This window comes from Canis lupus, unplaced genomic scaffold (genome assembly GCF_048164855.1).
Source record: "Canis lupus baileyi unplaced genomic scaffold, mCanLup2.hap1 Scaffold_102, whole genome shotgun sequence".
In the NCBI taxonomy this organism is placed as follows: Eukaryota; Metazoa; Chordata; class Mammalia; order Carnivora; family Canidae; genus Canis; species Canis lupus.
Genome location: NW_027326479.1, coordinates 83,950 through 99,847, shown reverse-complemented (window position 1 = coordinate 99,847; position 15,898 = coordinate 83,950). Strand labels below are relative to the sequence as shown.

Genomic DNA, 15,898 nt, shown 5'->3' with positions numbered 1-15,898 from the left:
GGCCCGCCCTTCAGGCTGGTTCCAGGACGTTCCCCTGGCTCAACTTTACTCATTCCTATGTGTCATTAGAAGGGCTTTCTACATCTCCCGTCTCTTCCTTAGAATTTCTATTTCTTTCTTCCAAGAACTATAAACTCTCATCAATTAATTTGATGACGACAGGAACAATAATAGGGTTCTGTTTAAAAAGACTGGTGTAGAAAAGTTCCACATTGCCCTGCTCAAGAGAGGAAACATTTTCACTCTTAGGCAACATCCAGCTGCAGATAAGCCTCCAGCTGATTATAGAAGATGCTCTTCTATGCAATAAAAAGCTGATCCCCCCATGACCTCTACTTGTCAACACCTCATAAGTTCACTTTGAGTTGCTTCATAGCCTCAAAATTACAATGTCTTCTGGGAATTAAGCTTTATCATAATGCGATTGTGCTAAACAAACTTCAGCAAGCGGGGCAATTTGGAGGCCGGGTAATCTGCATAGACACACAGGTTTTAGGATGCCAGGAAAGCTGGTTCTTAGGGATTGTGGAATTGGCCCTAGGTCTAGGCTGCCGGCTCTCAAATGAATGTCATTTCACGGAGCAGGGAACTGGACTTTAGGTCCATATTTACACAGTAGCAAAGCTTAGGATGTTGGTCTCCAAATACCAGATCCTATCTCCCTTTTCCTTCCCACTCCCAGGACCCAACACGTCTGCTCTAATCCCCTCCCTGCTAGGAAGGCAGAAAAGAATCTGACAGTTGATAGCAGAACCCCAGCGAGTAGGAAAGAGATTCAGTCTGATTTCCCTCCTTAATTAGTCATCTGCATTTTAAGCCATTTATCCCATTTGTGCTGTGGAAGTTTCTGTGCCCTGTCAAATGAATTTCAGGCACATAGGAAGGTAGTGGTAGGAAGTGGACAGAGGACCGTGAAGTCACACCTTGGGCAGGGCCAAAGTTCTCACCCTTGGCCACATGGTGGAATCACTTGCGGTCATTTTTTTTTTCTTTTAAGATTTTATTTATTTGAGAGAGAGAGGGAAAGAGAGAGAGCACATGCACAAACGGGGGGGAGGGGCAGAGGGAGAAGGCAAGCAGACCCCGCACTGGGCAGTGAGCCCAAAGCAGCTGGACCATGAGGGGCTCCTTCCTGGGATCCTGGAGGCAGACATTTAACCAACACTCCACCTGGGGTCATTTTATAAGTCCTAATGTCTGGGACACCAGGGTGGCTCAGCGCTTGGGCATCTGCCTTCGGCTCAGGGCGCAATCCTGGGCTCCCTGCATGGAGCTGCTTCTCCCTCTGCCTGTGTCTCTGCCTCTCTGTGCATGTGTGTTTCTCATGAATAAATAAATAAAATCTTTAAAAAGTAAAAAGTCCTAATGTCCAGGTCACACTCCAAATCAATTACCTTAGACTCTCCAAGACTGAGCTCCAGCATCAGGATTTTTTTTTAACTCCCCTTTGATTCCAACGTACAGCCAAGTGTGTGAACCAAAGCAGTATAAACCATTCTAAATCAGATGATGCCAATGTAAGGGGGGAACAGCTGCAGTTGTGATGAATGTCCATCCTTAATGGAAACAAAGCAGTATGATCTTGTACAGGGGGTCCAGGGCCCTCACCTTTTCCCATCCCTGTCACCACAGTGAATCTTTATCTCTGCAGCTTGCTTCTGCCTGGCCAGGTATTCTACAGCGTGCTTTCTGGGCATGGCCTCATCTCCCCACAGCTGCCCAGCAAGCCAGGTGCAATTATTGTGTACACTTTAAAGATGACAAAGCTGAGACTTGCTCTGATGGAAAAGGAATGCAGATCTGTGTGACTCCAAAGCCTCTCTTCCAGGAAATATTTTTGAAGTCATTATTGTATGGATTAATACTGTATGCTTAAATATAATAAAGGCTTCAACAAATATTTCCTGGGTGTCTCTTGTGGGCTGGGGGTAGAGTGGGGAGCAGGACAGGGTGAGGCCCGGCCCTCAGAGAATTTGCAACCCAGTGGGCCAGATGGACTCTATTTGAAGACTCCACTCCAACAGTCACACTTGGAAACAGGTCATTTCCAGAGACAGAGTGAAGGAAGCCAACAGGCAGCTGGCGTTGGGAGCAACAGAGGAGGGGCTGCTTCCCCTAGGGGCCAGAGTTGCGGGAAGTAAGGAAGTGGGTCCTGAGAAGGAGCCAGGCTGGTTCCAGTGGGCAAGGGGCAGGGGCCTCCCCCATCTCCTGGGAGACCCAGAGGAAGTCCCTTGAGGGTTTCAGGCAGAACAGTGACAGGATTAGCTTTGGATCATTAAGAGACAACCACCAAGGAAGTGGGCACATTCTGCTTCTCAGTACCTATTAGCTGGATGCCCCATCCTCCCTCACCACCCCACCCACCCGGCAAAGGAGGGCCCACAGAGCCCACGGGTAACGGGCTGAGGAGCACATTTGTCAGTTAGCCTCAGCTCAGATTCTCAGGAAATACCGAAATAACAAGAGACCAGAGTGACCTAACTCAGCCAGAGAAGCTGGGAGGTTTTAATCAGAAACATCAGAGAAATTAGAACCTTAACATGAACAATCCTCGCCAGCTGGAAGTTCAGTTCAGTTCTTGCCTTCAAGGTCTTTGAAAAAGAATTCTCTGTACACAATACACTGGTCAGTTTTTGTGCTTAAATAATATTCGTGGGCTGGGACTCCAACCAGGGCTGAAATCTTTACTGAAATTACACACGAACACCAGCTGATTTTCACCACACTTCTATTTGGGACATTTTGGGTATTTAAAGATAGTAAATTGTTTTCCAATAAAAAGTTAAAAATTAAAGATGAGCCTACACTCTGATATAAAATAGTAGGTGTTCCCTTAAGCCACATTCTTGCCTGGATTCTGTACCCAGTAGGTGCATAATCCATGTTGCCTAAACAGTGGGGCCCCCTTGGGGCAACCCCTGGGCCAGACACTTCTCATAAGATCACCTCATAAGAGCATCCAGAGGCAGATGTCCCAATTTTCCCATTCTACAGAGGGGGAAACAGGTTCTATTTCCAGGCTGAGCCAGGTATTCCCATCTGATTGCTGAGCAATCATCCCAGTGCTTTAGGGCCATGTTGGGGGAGATATGGTTTCTCCAGGACAGGAAAGTGCTAGGAGCTTCCCCTTTATCCTTTAGACCTAGGGTCCATAATACTTTTAGGGGCCCAGGAAAATGTTTTTGTTGTAATTTCTTTTTATTTATTTATTTATTTATTATTTATTTATTTATTTTATTTATTTATTTTATTTTTTTTAAGATTTTATTTATTTATTCATGATAGTCACACAGAGAGAGAGACAGAGAGGCAGAGAGAGAAGCAGGCTCCATGCAGGGAGCCCGACGTGGGATTTGATCCCGGGTCTCCAGGATCGCGCCCCGGGCCAAAGGCAGGCGCCAAACCGCTGCGCCACCCAGGGATCCCTGTAATTTCTTTTAAAACTACAAGACAAATGATTAAAATGATCATGAAAACTTAATCGTGAATCCAAGCCTGAGTCATATTCATCTTTATACAATATAGTTGTAGAATGTTTTTTATAGAAGAGGGGGCCCATGAAGGCAAAAGTCACATGTGACCCCAGTGCCCCGTAGTTCTGTCCCCACATGGGAGAAGAGGGCCAAGAGCTCCTTCTCCTGGCTCCCTACCTCCCCATGTCCTGTTGGCCCCTGGGGAACTCAGCAAGGCCTGGCCAGAGCCCAGCCTATCTGTAGAGGCCCTGCGCCACACTGGCTTGGCCTGCAGAGCCCCTACCCCACACCCTGTCCTGTGACCAGCCTCCAGAGCCCCCCAGCGTCCTCGTGGCCCAGGGCTGAGGAAGGGTGTGTTCTGATTCCTGGCAGAGCCCAGCTTCCTGTTTTTCTCCAAGTGAACGAGGTCAGGCTGCTGCTGGACAGGGACGTGGGGACTAGTTATAGGCCAATAGATCCCAACCGCGTTGATGGGCTCGGTGGGTGAGGGAGGCGGGGGACAGCAGGCCCGTCCCACTGGGCGCTCAGACGGCCTCTCTTTTTGACACCTCTGCAGACCCCCAGAGATCTCCACAAGGCTTCCTTATCTTCTCTGATCTCCTGGGCTTCAATCTGCTCATCTATGAAACAGACAGGGAGGTTACGCAGTGCCTGCCCACCCACTAAGAGGATCCAAGTCAGGCTGACATGGGAGCGGAAATAGCTTTGTCAACTGCCAAGAGCTCATCAGCCATCAGCGCAGTAGGGCTGGTGAGGAGGTGCCACCTTCACAGCATCCATTTATCACTCACTCCCTTGTCCTGTGAGGGGCTCTACCCCCATATAACTTCATCTTCACCTTGACATGGAGGATGGACCCACATTCCTATTTTATGACTGAGGAAAATGAGGCTAACTTCCTCCCCTCTAGTCCCAGGGGTGGGAAGTGACCCATGTCAAGCTGTGCCCACACCACAGCCCTCTCCCTCCTTGAAGCTGGTGTGGGCGACTCCAACTCAGAACTGGGGAATCCAGCTTCCCTCTGGTTGGTGGAGGGTATGGCCTTGACCAAGGGGACTGAGGAATTACTGGGTGGGGAAGATAAGATGCTTCAGTAGCCGGTGCCCCACAGACACCAGACAGATGCCAGGGGTTTATGTAAAGAGCCTGCCCGCAGCCTCCCAGCACCACCATCCATTCGACACTGTTCACTGAGTGTTGGCTTGCTGCCGGTACATGCCCTTCTCCAGTGCCCTTGTAGGACTCCTGCACCTTCCCCCGTCTAGGGGGTGGAGCCAGCTCTCCCACCTCTGCCATAGGCTTTGGGAGGGTTTTATAACCTGTGTTTGCCCCAGTTCCCTCTCCTGGAAAATGGGACTGATCATAGTACTGACTTCACAGGGCTATTGTTCAGATTGAAGCACTCATGCATTAATTCATAGCAATTGTCATGATCAGCACCCTCTCACACTTCTTTCTTTTCAACCCCTCTTGCTTCCCAGACCTCACTTCTCTCTTCCACTTGCCCTGCCCACTACCCTCTTGGCTTCATCCCTCCCTCATCCTTACCAGGCCCTTTCCTGACTTTGGGAAAGGCATCCAGGAAAAGGAGACACTGCCAGGAGGAGTCCACAAAACTACGGCCAAGGTAGGATCTAAGTGGAGAATCCAGCCACGTGAGAGAGCAGGGTTCTAAGCTGCCAAGGGCCTCCTCTCCCACCAAGGCTTCTTGGGTCCAGGAGGAAGGGCCATTCATGGGGTCAGCCAAGGGGGCATTCATGATGCACACTCTCCGCCAGCACCTAAAGGTCCAGAAGTCCAAAACAGAGGACAAGAGGCAGCTGAGTCGCAACAGAAGCTGGCTTTTCATTTGCGTGACTTTGAGCATGAATAAGAAATGGCAGGGGACAGGGAGTCTCATCTAGGCAAAAGCAAGCCCAGGGCAGCCTGCCCATTAGCTCAAATACTTGTGGGATGCAGAAGAATAAAATAAGAGGTTAGTGCCTGATGCATGGGTAGCAACTTATGAAATATTTGCCAAACGGATAAATGACTCCATGTGGGAGTGGAGGCAAGGTGTGTTGGAGAAAGGAGTCAAAGGGAGGTGGAGCCCGGAAACGGCACCAAAGGCCACATCCACCATGCTGAATGCAGACCAAGATGGCAGCTCACAGGTAACACCAACAGCTACCCCAGAGGAGCACTTCATGTGTGCCCCAACAGTTCCGTTGTCATTACCATTGTTTTACAGACAAGGAAACTGAAACATAGAGAAATCAAGACACTGGCCTGAGGTTTATAAACCCAGACACTCCGGCCTCAGGGAGGCCTCCTCAGGCAGGCCTCTCCTGCCTCTCAGTTTATTCTTAAGAGGAATATCCTCAACTTTCAGGTCATATGTTGATTCTTCAAATCAAATGTCATGTTTTGGGCTTCTCTAAGGTTTTTTTGAGTTCATGTGCTCTGTTGAGGCTCCCTCAGTGGTCTTCTGACTCATTTTCTTCGCATTGCCACCTGTTTCTCCAGCAGCTCCATGCTGTTGGACATCTTGGTTCAAAATCAAAACAACATCAGCAATTAGGAGAGAGGATGTGGTGGTTTGCACTAGGGTGGAGGTGGTGAAGATGGAGAAAGTGAACAGTTGGCTCTGTTTGGGAGACAACTTCCAATAGTTTGGATGTGGGAGTGAGAACAATAATTATACTCACCTCATCGCAAATTAAATGATATGATGATCCTGCAGGGAGTGACATAATGCACGTGAAATGATATAATGCACACCAAAGGCACCAACTGTCCTCTAAAGCAGAGGAAACGGGTGAGGGAAGGGAAGAGAGCTGATGATAAAGAGGTTGCAGACTGAACAAGCCCTCAGCTTCATGCCACCCTGCACTGATACAGGGTTCCAGCTGAAGGCCCCAGTAGATGCTCCCACCATGGGCACCCCAGACAGCCTATTGCCTGGACATGTTTGTCATCAGTGCCCCTGTGGCAGGTGCTGTGAGGCACCATCCAAATCCCAAGTTGTTGGGAAAGCTGCCAGATGATGCCTTCAGCTGTCAGCCCTCTTTAGGGACCGCCTTGCCCAAGGCCACACCTCCTTCCAGAGGCAGGAGGTATAAAAGCCAGACCACATACCCTAACTGGAGCTGATGCTGAAGGGGCCATCTGAGGTCTGAACCCCCTGTGGAGTTGGCCAAAGTCTTCACTGATAATATGGTACTTCTCCCTCTGCCTAGTCTGACTTGGGTACCTTCCTTTCCATAGGTGTTGACCCCAAAGCACCTCTAATAAACTTTCTGCACTTGAATCTGTATCTCAGAATCTGTCTCCCAAAGAATTCAACCTGTAACAATCATCTTTACTCTCAACGGTGTTCCAGTTGGGATACTAAATTATACAATCACTCTAGCTCTGTGAGACCTATCAGGTCCCAGCACTTGTCACAGCTCATTGTCAATATTTATTTAGTGACACTGGGCAGTCTTCCTGAGATGGGTCATGTGTGGGTCTTATTCATTCCCAGTCATGCAGCTCAGGGCTTGTCATGGCAGGTGTTCAGTAGATATTTGATGAATGGATGAATGGACCACACTATATGAGCATTTAGAGAGCAATGCAGCCAGTGGGGTCATGGGAGGGGAGGGTTCTCTAAATCTTTGAAGGAAAAGTAGCAGCAAGACATGTGTACCCCTCCCACCCTCACCCATCCCAACCAACTGCTTTTGCATTTAGCTCCTCCCAATGACATTTCATCCTGACTATGGTTTTCAGGATTTTTGTGTTTGTGGTTTCACTCATCCCTTCACTCCCTCCTTCATTCATTCGTTTAATACCTAAGTACCTACTGAGCAATCCCTGTGTGTCAGGCCCAGTTCAGAGCACTGGAATACAGAGGTGAGTATAACCCCACCCTCCGTCCTCTGGAAGCTCACAAGTTAGAGCGAGGAACAGTTATGTAAACAACCGTGATGTAGTGTGAGGATGCATTGCACACCAAGGCTACCCTCAATTTTTATTTTAGCGAGACTTCACTTGCACTAATGTTGGGTGGAGGGAGGAAATGGATCCTTGGGTTTGTCTGCACCCTCAGAGGTGGCTCTGATCCCAATTGTACCTTTTCCTAAGAACCCACACCCACACTCCAACCTCACTGCTGCTCCCACTCCCTCCTCCTCCCTCTCCAACCAAAATCCATCTGTCCTGTGGCTCAGGCCAGGCTCACAGTGCCTTTCAAGATGACAAGTACTGAATCATAAACGTGGCGGTGGAGTCAGCTATTCCTTCCTGGATAAGGGTCGGTTTTAAAGCAAGCCTTCTAGAGATAACAGCCTGTTGGTTGCCTGCTCCAGACCAGGTGGGCAGAGAGCTTGTCCTGGGTGGAAAGGGAACCCAAGCTGTAGACTTGCTTGGCGTCTTGCACAGCAGACAGGAAGCCACCCACCTTCATGGGTGAAGTTCTCAGGAGCCCCAGGTGGGCCTCTGGAGGAAACCTGGAGCCAGTCTGCGGAGTTGGCAGTGCCCAGGAGAGCTGTCAGGCCACGCTACCTCCCCACCCACCCTCTAGCTTCCCATTCCCATCTCCTGTTAGTCAGAGGGGCCGCGGGAAGCTCACACACAAAGCAGAATTCCAGGAACACCAGGCTAGGCAGACTCCTGGCTGTTTTCTCAGTTCCTTTTTGCTTCTTAAAGGTCTCCCCTGTGGGAGCTCGGCCGCATGACCTTCCAGGCAGAATCCTGGTTGATTGCCTCTGCGCTGCGTCCCCCTCCCCCCACAATTACACTTCTCAGCGGCTTCTGAGAATCCTAGAAGGTCACTGCTGGAAAGGACCGTTATAGATAGTGAAAGAGGAAGCTGAATGGCTCCAGCCCAGAGAGATGGCCTCCATCTAACTGTCCCACCTGCCAGACTGCATCTCCTCAGGGTCCCCAGCCTCCGGAAGTGCAGCCATTAACCAGGCGCCAGTGGTGCGGGGCATGGGAACCAGACAATCTCACTCTTGGGTGACTGACCCTTCTCAGAGGTGATGAAATAAAAAGGTTTAACTGTTCTAGAAAAGGGTATGTGTGTGTGCTGGGGTGCTGACAACATACAAAACCCAGGCTATGATCAGAAAAGGTAGAGAGCTCTTCCAACTCACCCCCAGCGTCACAGTGGGAGGGGGAGAGATGCTGAATTTTCTAGAAGGATGAAGACCACCTGGAGGGACTGCTCAACTGAGTGTCTATGAGTGCCAAGTGATGGGAAGATTGAGTAAGAAGTGACTCCAGGCATGTTGTTGTTTCTCATTTTCCAAGTTCCCAGATGCATTTTCATTGCCTCTAGTTCTGCTTCCCCCCACACCTCTCTTCATTAACCCTGTCCTTTCTTATCTCCCCCACAGAGGTTCCCTGCCACAGGGCCTTGAGGTACAGCCCACCCTCAGACCACAGCTGACAACCACTGGTAGAGAGTTACTACCACCTACTTGGCATCAAGGGCACATTTGTGAAATGCGCCATTGTTTACATTTGCAACCACGGAGCTAATGAACTAATTGCATCTTGAGCTAACAAGCTTGTGGGTGATTGCAGACCCACTAGTGGTTGTGGAATTGTTCAGAAGGTTCTGGCTTTGAAAGCTCTTCAAAGGCCGACCTGGGGGGAAAAAAGCTTCCTTGGGTTTGGTTACTTCATCATAGTATATTTTAAGAGATTTATTGAGCAAGTCTTAACCAGATTATGAATATCTAAGTGTAGGGCATGAGCACCCCTGGCAGAGTCGTCTCCAAATACCTCCGGAGCCAGCAATGACAAAGAAGCCTTGGGCATCTGGGGAATTCAAATGAAAGAGATTTTCTGAGGGAATGCAAATTCCTAACAGTTCATTAAAACACGTGCATGCGCACGCACAAACATGCACACACGGACAACCATAGGCAAACCTTTGTGCCCAGGAATTCAGTGAAATCAAAGCAAATAATAAATGATAAATAAAGTGCCTAGGAAGAAATATGGAAGCAAGACCATTTTGATACCAAAGATGATGAGGATACAAAAATAAACATCAACTACAGTATAAAGAGCCTCATCTTGGAGCACCTAGGTGGCTCAATGGTTGAGCATCTGCCTTTGACTCAAGTTATGATCCTGGAATCCTGGGATGGAGTCCCACCCCCCACCTTGGGCTCCCAGCAGGGAGCCTGCTTTTCCCTCTGCCTATGTCTTGCCTCTCTCTCTGTATCTCTCATGAATAAATAAATAAATCTTAAAAAAAAAAAAAAGAGCCTCAGCTCTCTGTGTTTTGTTTACATTAGTGATTTATTCACATGGGTCATTTGAATATCACCTTCATGGGCTTTCTTTTTCCCACCTCCGAATTCCACCTCTGTTATTATTCATTTAACATTCTTCTCTAAACTGACTCATTTTCCTTTTTAAGCTTAGATTATTTTGAAAGTAGCATGATTATCCTTGATACTTTGAAAGGAACCTTCATCTTTGACTGTAGATGAAAAATCAGTATCATTTGCTATGTAAAATAAATCCAATAAAAACCAAATACTTGAAATGCCTGGGTGGCTGGGATCAAGTCCCACATCATGCTCTGTGCAGGGAGCCTGCGTCTCCCTCTGCCTGTCTCTACCTCTCTCTGTATCTCTCATAAATAAATAAAATCTTTAAACAAACAAACAACAAACAAAAAATACTGTTAATAAGCTCTACCTAGGTCTGTGGCCTGCCAAAAACTCTAATCCTTAGACCAATACTCTGTCTCGAAAAGATGAGCCAGTGTTAGAAAAAGGTGTTAAAGACACATTGGCACCAAAGGAGACTTTCTTCTTGACTTAATTAGAAGGATTGACAGAAAGTATGACGCACTACTTCAGACTTAATCCTCTGTCTATTCTCCACTATAGGATGGCAGCTCCATGATGCAAGGACTGGGGTCTTTGTGTTCACTGATCTACCCTGCCTGGTGCCTAGAGCTGGCCTGGTATAGAGTGTGTGGTTAGTAAATATTCGTTCAACGCATGGATTAATTAATACACAAAATGACATAGGTACAAGGCAACAATTCTTGTCACATGGAATGGTTGGAAACAGGTAAGTCCATCAACAGGGGACCAAGTAAATTACATACTAGCCAATTGTATGTGTAGCCATACTACACAATGGTATAGGATGCGGTCTTTAAAAAGAACTAGGCAGCTCTTTATGTCTTACGTGGAACTCCCTGAAATGTAAAGTGAAATAAGCAAGGAACAGAGCAGTCATGTATAGCATGCTTCCATTAATTTATTTAAAAGAGGGCAGCCTGGGTGGCTCAGCGGTTTGGCGCTGCCTTCAGCCCAGGGTGTGATCCTGGAGACCCAGGATCGAGTCCCACGTCAGGCTCCCTGTATGGAGCCTGTTTCTCCCTCTCCTTGTGTCTCTGCCTCTCTCTCTCTCTCTGTGTCTCTCATGAATAAATACATAAAATCTTAAAAAAAAAAAGTTACTTAACCTATTTAAAAAAAATTTTTTTTAAAGAGGCTACATGGGGGCACCCAGGTGGCTCAGTCCAGTTGAACATCCAACTCTTGATTTTGGCTCGGATCATGACCTCAGGGTCGTGGGATTGAGCCCCACATCGGGCTCCCAGCTCAGGGCAGTGTCTGCTTCTCCCTCTCCCTCTACTCCTCCCCCTGGTTGCTCTCTCTTTCAAATAAATGAAATCTGTTAAAAAATAAAATAAAAAAGGCTATATGAATCTATGTGTTTGTAGATGCACAAAACATGTCTGGGAAAATGCACAAGAAACTGGTTGTTTCAAAAAAGGAAGACTTGTAGCCAGAGATGAGAGAAGCATACTCTTCTGAAATTGGGACAAAGCGCACACATCCACATCAACTATTCAAGGAATAGACTAAAAAAAAAAAAAAGGAAAAAAAAAGAAGAATTGGAAAGAAAACAACTTTCTCAGCATGACATCAGTGTTACTTAGGGCTCTGGCCCACCACGCAGGGTCCAGTGCACCACTGGCAGACGGAGTGCCTCACTTGGGGAAGCCATGGATTATAGGACAGCTCCATTAGGATGGCACAGATTTGTGAAAGCGCTCTCATCTCCACAGCTGACATCTGCTCTAATCTCTGAATCTTAACTCTGGGCTTTCCCTCCACCTCATCTGAGCATCTTTTATCTTAATGGAGTAAAATATGATTGGCCCATTAGCAGCAGAATCACATAGTCCTTGACTGAGATTTCTGGCATTCTCTCTGTCTCTAGCCCATTAAATTACTTATCTCCTCCCATAGCTTTTACCAGGAGAGGTTCCCTTTCTCAGAAAATAGGAGTGGCACTCTCGACTAACCTGGATTACAGACCCATCTTCTGTACCATTTCCATGTGTTACACAATCCCTCATAAGCACAAGCTGATTACATATGAAGGTTTATGACACTGTGATTTCATTCTCGGGCCATTTTTCATGATTGGAAACTCTCAAGATGGTGACATTTTACAAATCTCAGCATACAAGTCAGTATTGCATGTAATAGAAACTCAATTGCAGTGGCTTCACCAGGTAACAGGCAGCCGGAGGACAGCAGTCCTAGGAGGTGGGCAGTCCCTGGTTGTACCATGGTTCCATGAGGCCATCAGGGACTCAGCCCATCTCCCTTTCCACTCTGCCAACCAAGAATGAAGTTTTCATTTTTATGGTCAAGCACCGGCTGCTAGATCTACTGATAGTGGGTCCACATTCCAAACAGAAGAAGTATAATGAGCCGAAAGACAAAAGGGCATGTGCCAGCTGGATTGGCCCTTGTTAGCAAGTTTTCCCAGAAGCCCTACCCAGAGACTTGTGTGCACATCTTACTGGCCAGAATTGTGTCACATGGTCACCCTAGCTGCAAGGGAGCCTTTAAAACTGAGCAGGTCTATTACTATGGGCAAAAATAGAATTCCAATCTTCTTCTTTTTTTTTTTTTTTTTTAAGATTTCGTGTATTTATTTCTTTAGAGACAGACAGACCATGCACACAAGCTACGGAGAGGGACAGAGGGAGAGGGAAAGAAAGAATCTCAGACTCTGCACTCAGCACAAAGCTGGGTGTGGAGCTCAATCCCAGGACAGAGCTCGCTGGATGCTGTAGTGGGTGCCCTGGGCACTTATTTTCCCTAACAGGTCCCATCTGAGGGGCTCTCTAGGACATGCCTTGGGCTGAAGAGAGTCTTTTTGCCCAAATTCAAGGGCTCTCCCCTAGCCCTCCAAGGAGGTCTCTGGATGATAAAGGCAGTTTAAAGGTCTGCCCCCCTAGCCACAGTGTGGGACAACGCTGAGGCTAGCCCAGCTCTAGAGCTACCCGTGGGCTCAGTAGAGGCCTGAGATGGGCCTGCATTTGGGTCAGTTCCCCTCAGCTGGATCCTGCGCCCCCCACCCCCCCACTGCCACACCAGGTGTGGTCCTGAGAGCACTCCCTCCATGAACTTCCCACATGCTTCTCTCTACTTCCTGGGGAGTTCTGCCTGAGACAGCAGTTCAGTGAGGAGGAGAGAAAGGTGGCCATGGTGGCAGATACTTTCCAGAAATGGGAAAAGATTAGCAGAGATGTCTGCTCTGAGGTACCAGGGGCAGGGAAGCAAGGGAGGATGTGGTGGGGGAGCTGCGATCTTGGCTGGTGGGATGCTGAGGGTTTCCATTATTTCTGTGAGGTAGAGGTGAGGTCATCAGGAGGATAAGAGGGAGTGGGAGAGGGAGAGGGAGAGGCAGGCAGGGCCGGAGGTTTGAGGAGAATGAATCCCTGAAACAGTGGTTGCGGAAAACGGGAGAGAACAGAAACACGCGTGGCTGATGAGAATGTAAAATGGTGTGGCCACCATAGAAGACTCTAGTTCGGCAGTTCATCACGAATTTAAGCACAGAGTGACCGTCTGACCCAGCAATTCCACTAGCAGGAATGTACCCCAGGGGATTAAAACATATGTGGATGGGCTGAATGTTTGTGGTCTCCCAGATTCATATGTTGAAGCCCTAACTCCAATGTGGTGACCCTGGGAGGTAGGGCCCACAAGGATGGGATTCCTGTCCTTATAGAAGAGACAGTCAGGCGTCAGAGTCTTGGTTTCGGCTCAGGGTCCTGGGATGGTGGTCTGAGATGGGCTCCCTGCTCAGCGGGGAGTCTGCTGGAGAGTCTCCCTCTGCTCCTCCCCCCTCGCTCAATGCACGCTCTTTCTAAAATAAATAAGTCTTAAAAAAAAAAAAAAAAAAAGAAGAGGAAGAGATGAGCTCTCTCTTTCAGCCAGAAGGCAGCCTGTCTGCAGGCCAGGAAGACAGCCTGCACCAGAGCCCCACCACGCTGGTGGCCTGATCTGGGACTTCCAGCCCCAGGACTGTGAGAAATGACTTCTGTTGTTTAGGGTGCCCAGTCTATGGCATTTTGTGTTGGAAGCTGGGACAGTGTGTCCACATAAAACCTCGTACATAAATAGTCACAGCAACATTATGCATAATAGTAAAAAAATAGGAATAAGCCAAATGTTCATCAATGAATGAATGAAGAGAGAAATGTGTGTCTCCATACGATGGGGTTTACTTGGCTGTAAAGAGAACGGTGAAGATGTGCTGGCCTACAGCCTTGTGAGGAAGAGCTGGAGGTAGAAGCACACTTATAGTGCGGGGAGGCCAGTGTGCTGAGAGCTGGGGGGGTGGTGGTGAGCTGAGAGCAGCGAGGAGGAGGAGGAGGAGGAGGAGGAGGAGGAGGAGGAGGAGGAGTGGGGGGAGGAGGAGGAAGAGGGGGAGCAGGAGGGTGGGGGAAGAGGGGGAGGAGAAGTCAGCAGGTGAAAGGGAGGAAGGCAGGGTGAATGGCAGCCCTGGGCATTGAGGCGGGGACAGCGTGGCTGGGAGCTATAGGCAGGGGCACAGCTGGTGTGCAGAGAGGTGGGAGACGGGCTGGAATGGCCTTGGAAGCTACAGTCAGATGGCTGCTGGGTGGAGGATGAAAAGGGAAAGAGAGGAGCCCATTCAGAGGCCACCGTGTCACCCAGGTGAGAGACTGAGGGGGATGGGAGGCAGATCAGGGAATAGTTAGGAAAGGATGGTGGCTGCCTGGCTATGGGGGAGGGGGAAGGAGACTCTGGTAAACCTCTGTGCCTGGGAACAGGGAGATAGGCTGGTTTCAGGGTATTGTGGGCAGGTTGCACTCAGGGTGTCTGGCAGCCATCCAGGCAGAGATGTCCTGTAAGCTGGAGGCCACTTGCACCTGGAACTCAGGAGAGTGGTCCTGGCTGGTAAGAGATTTAGGTGACCCATGCGTAGTCCTGATGCCTGGGTCCCCAGGATGGAATGGGTGAGGGCCCTTAGGGAGGGTGGAGGGGAAAGGGCAACAGGCTGAGGCCGCCACCCAGAGGGCATCACCATTTACAGGGTGGGCGAAGACCCATGATGCTACAGGCAAAGGAAGAGCGTGTCACGGCAGGACAAGAGTCACGTGTCCACTTGCGTGAGGTTTGGGAATGTCCGCCAGACTTCACGACCAGGCGGGCACTGGTGACCTTTGCTACGGTGGCTTTAGGGGCAGATGCCAGGCTGCAGGAGGGTCTGGAGCATCTGCTGAGAGGGGGCAGGCTTGGGGACAGGGCCCTCTGCGACAGCCCTTATCAGCTGCGGCATTTATTTTTAGGTCTATTCCCCAACCAGCTGGTGCTTCACGAGGGCAGATGCTATTTTTACATCTTTGTGTTTCCACACAAAAGCCAATTTGTTCCGAACATAGTCAGTGAGCACCAACGGCGCTCCTTGAGCACTGCGCTCGGTCTTGATCTATGGCTGAGCCCACACTTCCGGTGGCCCTGACTGCAAATGAAGCTCTGGGCATGCTCTGCCACCCATCTGCCCTGTGACTTCCGGTGAGTTATGACATCATCTCTTGCAGTGTTTCCTCATTGGCAGTGGCTGATTTCTGAAACTGGTGACAAATCATGATGATTCTGGGACTTCTTTGGCTGCTGCTGCATTGTTTGCTGACCGAGGCGTTGGCAGGGTCAGAAGCCTGGGGTGGGGCGAGGATCAGACGGGGGAGCTGACACTTCCCAAGACCTCCCTTCCCAAGGGTCCTCCTGCCAGCTGTCCTGCCACAGGTCCCCATTCACCGTGGCCCACAAGGCCCCGCACACCCTGTCCCCTGCCAGCCTCTCTGGCCTCACCTCACACCCACGCTCACTGCTTGTGTGGGTTCTTTTCAGATTTTGTTCTCTCCTCGAGCCTTCCTGCCGCAGAGCCTTTGAACATGCTGTTCCCTCTGACTAGATACCCTTCTCTTAGTTCCTCACCTTGAGGACTCCTCTTCATTCTTTAGTGCTGGGCTCAAATGGGGCTTCCGCAGAAGCATCTCAGGTTCCTGAGGAACAGTGACCTCCGAGTGGCATACCTTCAGAGCACCCTGTGCTTTTTCGTAGCGTTTGGAGGGTGTGAGGGCTCCTTGC

At 49.2% G+C, this 15,898-nt stretch overlaps 1 long non-coding RNA gene across 1 annotated transcript; it reads right to left on the bottom strand.

The window, feature by feature from the left end:
• Nucleotides 1-2,711: 2,711 nt before the first annotated feature.
• On the bottom strand, nt 2,712-12,896 carry LOC140629730 (uncharacterized). Its single transcript, XR_012027544.1, has 2 exons — nt 5,022-12,896; nt 2,712-4,093 (listed from the first exon to the last, which is right to left on the bottom strand). It is a non-coding gene; the product is annotated as an uncharacterized lncRNA (long non-coding RNA).
• Between the last annotated feature and the right edge of the window lie 3,002 nt (nt 12,897-15,898).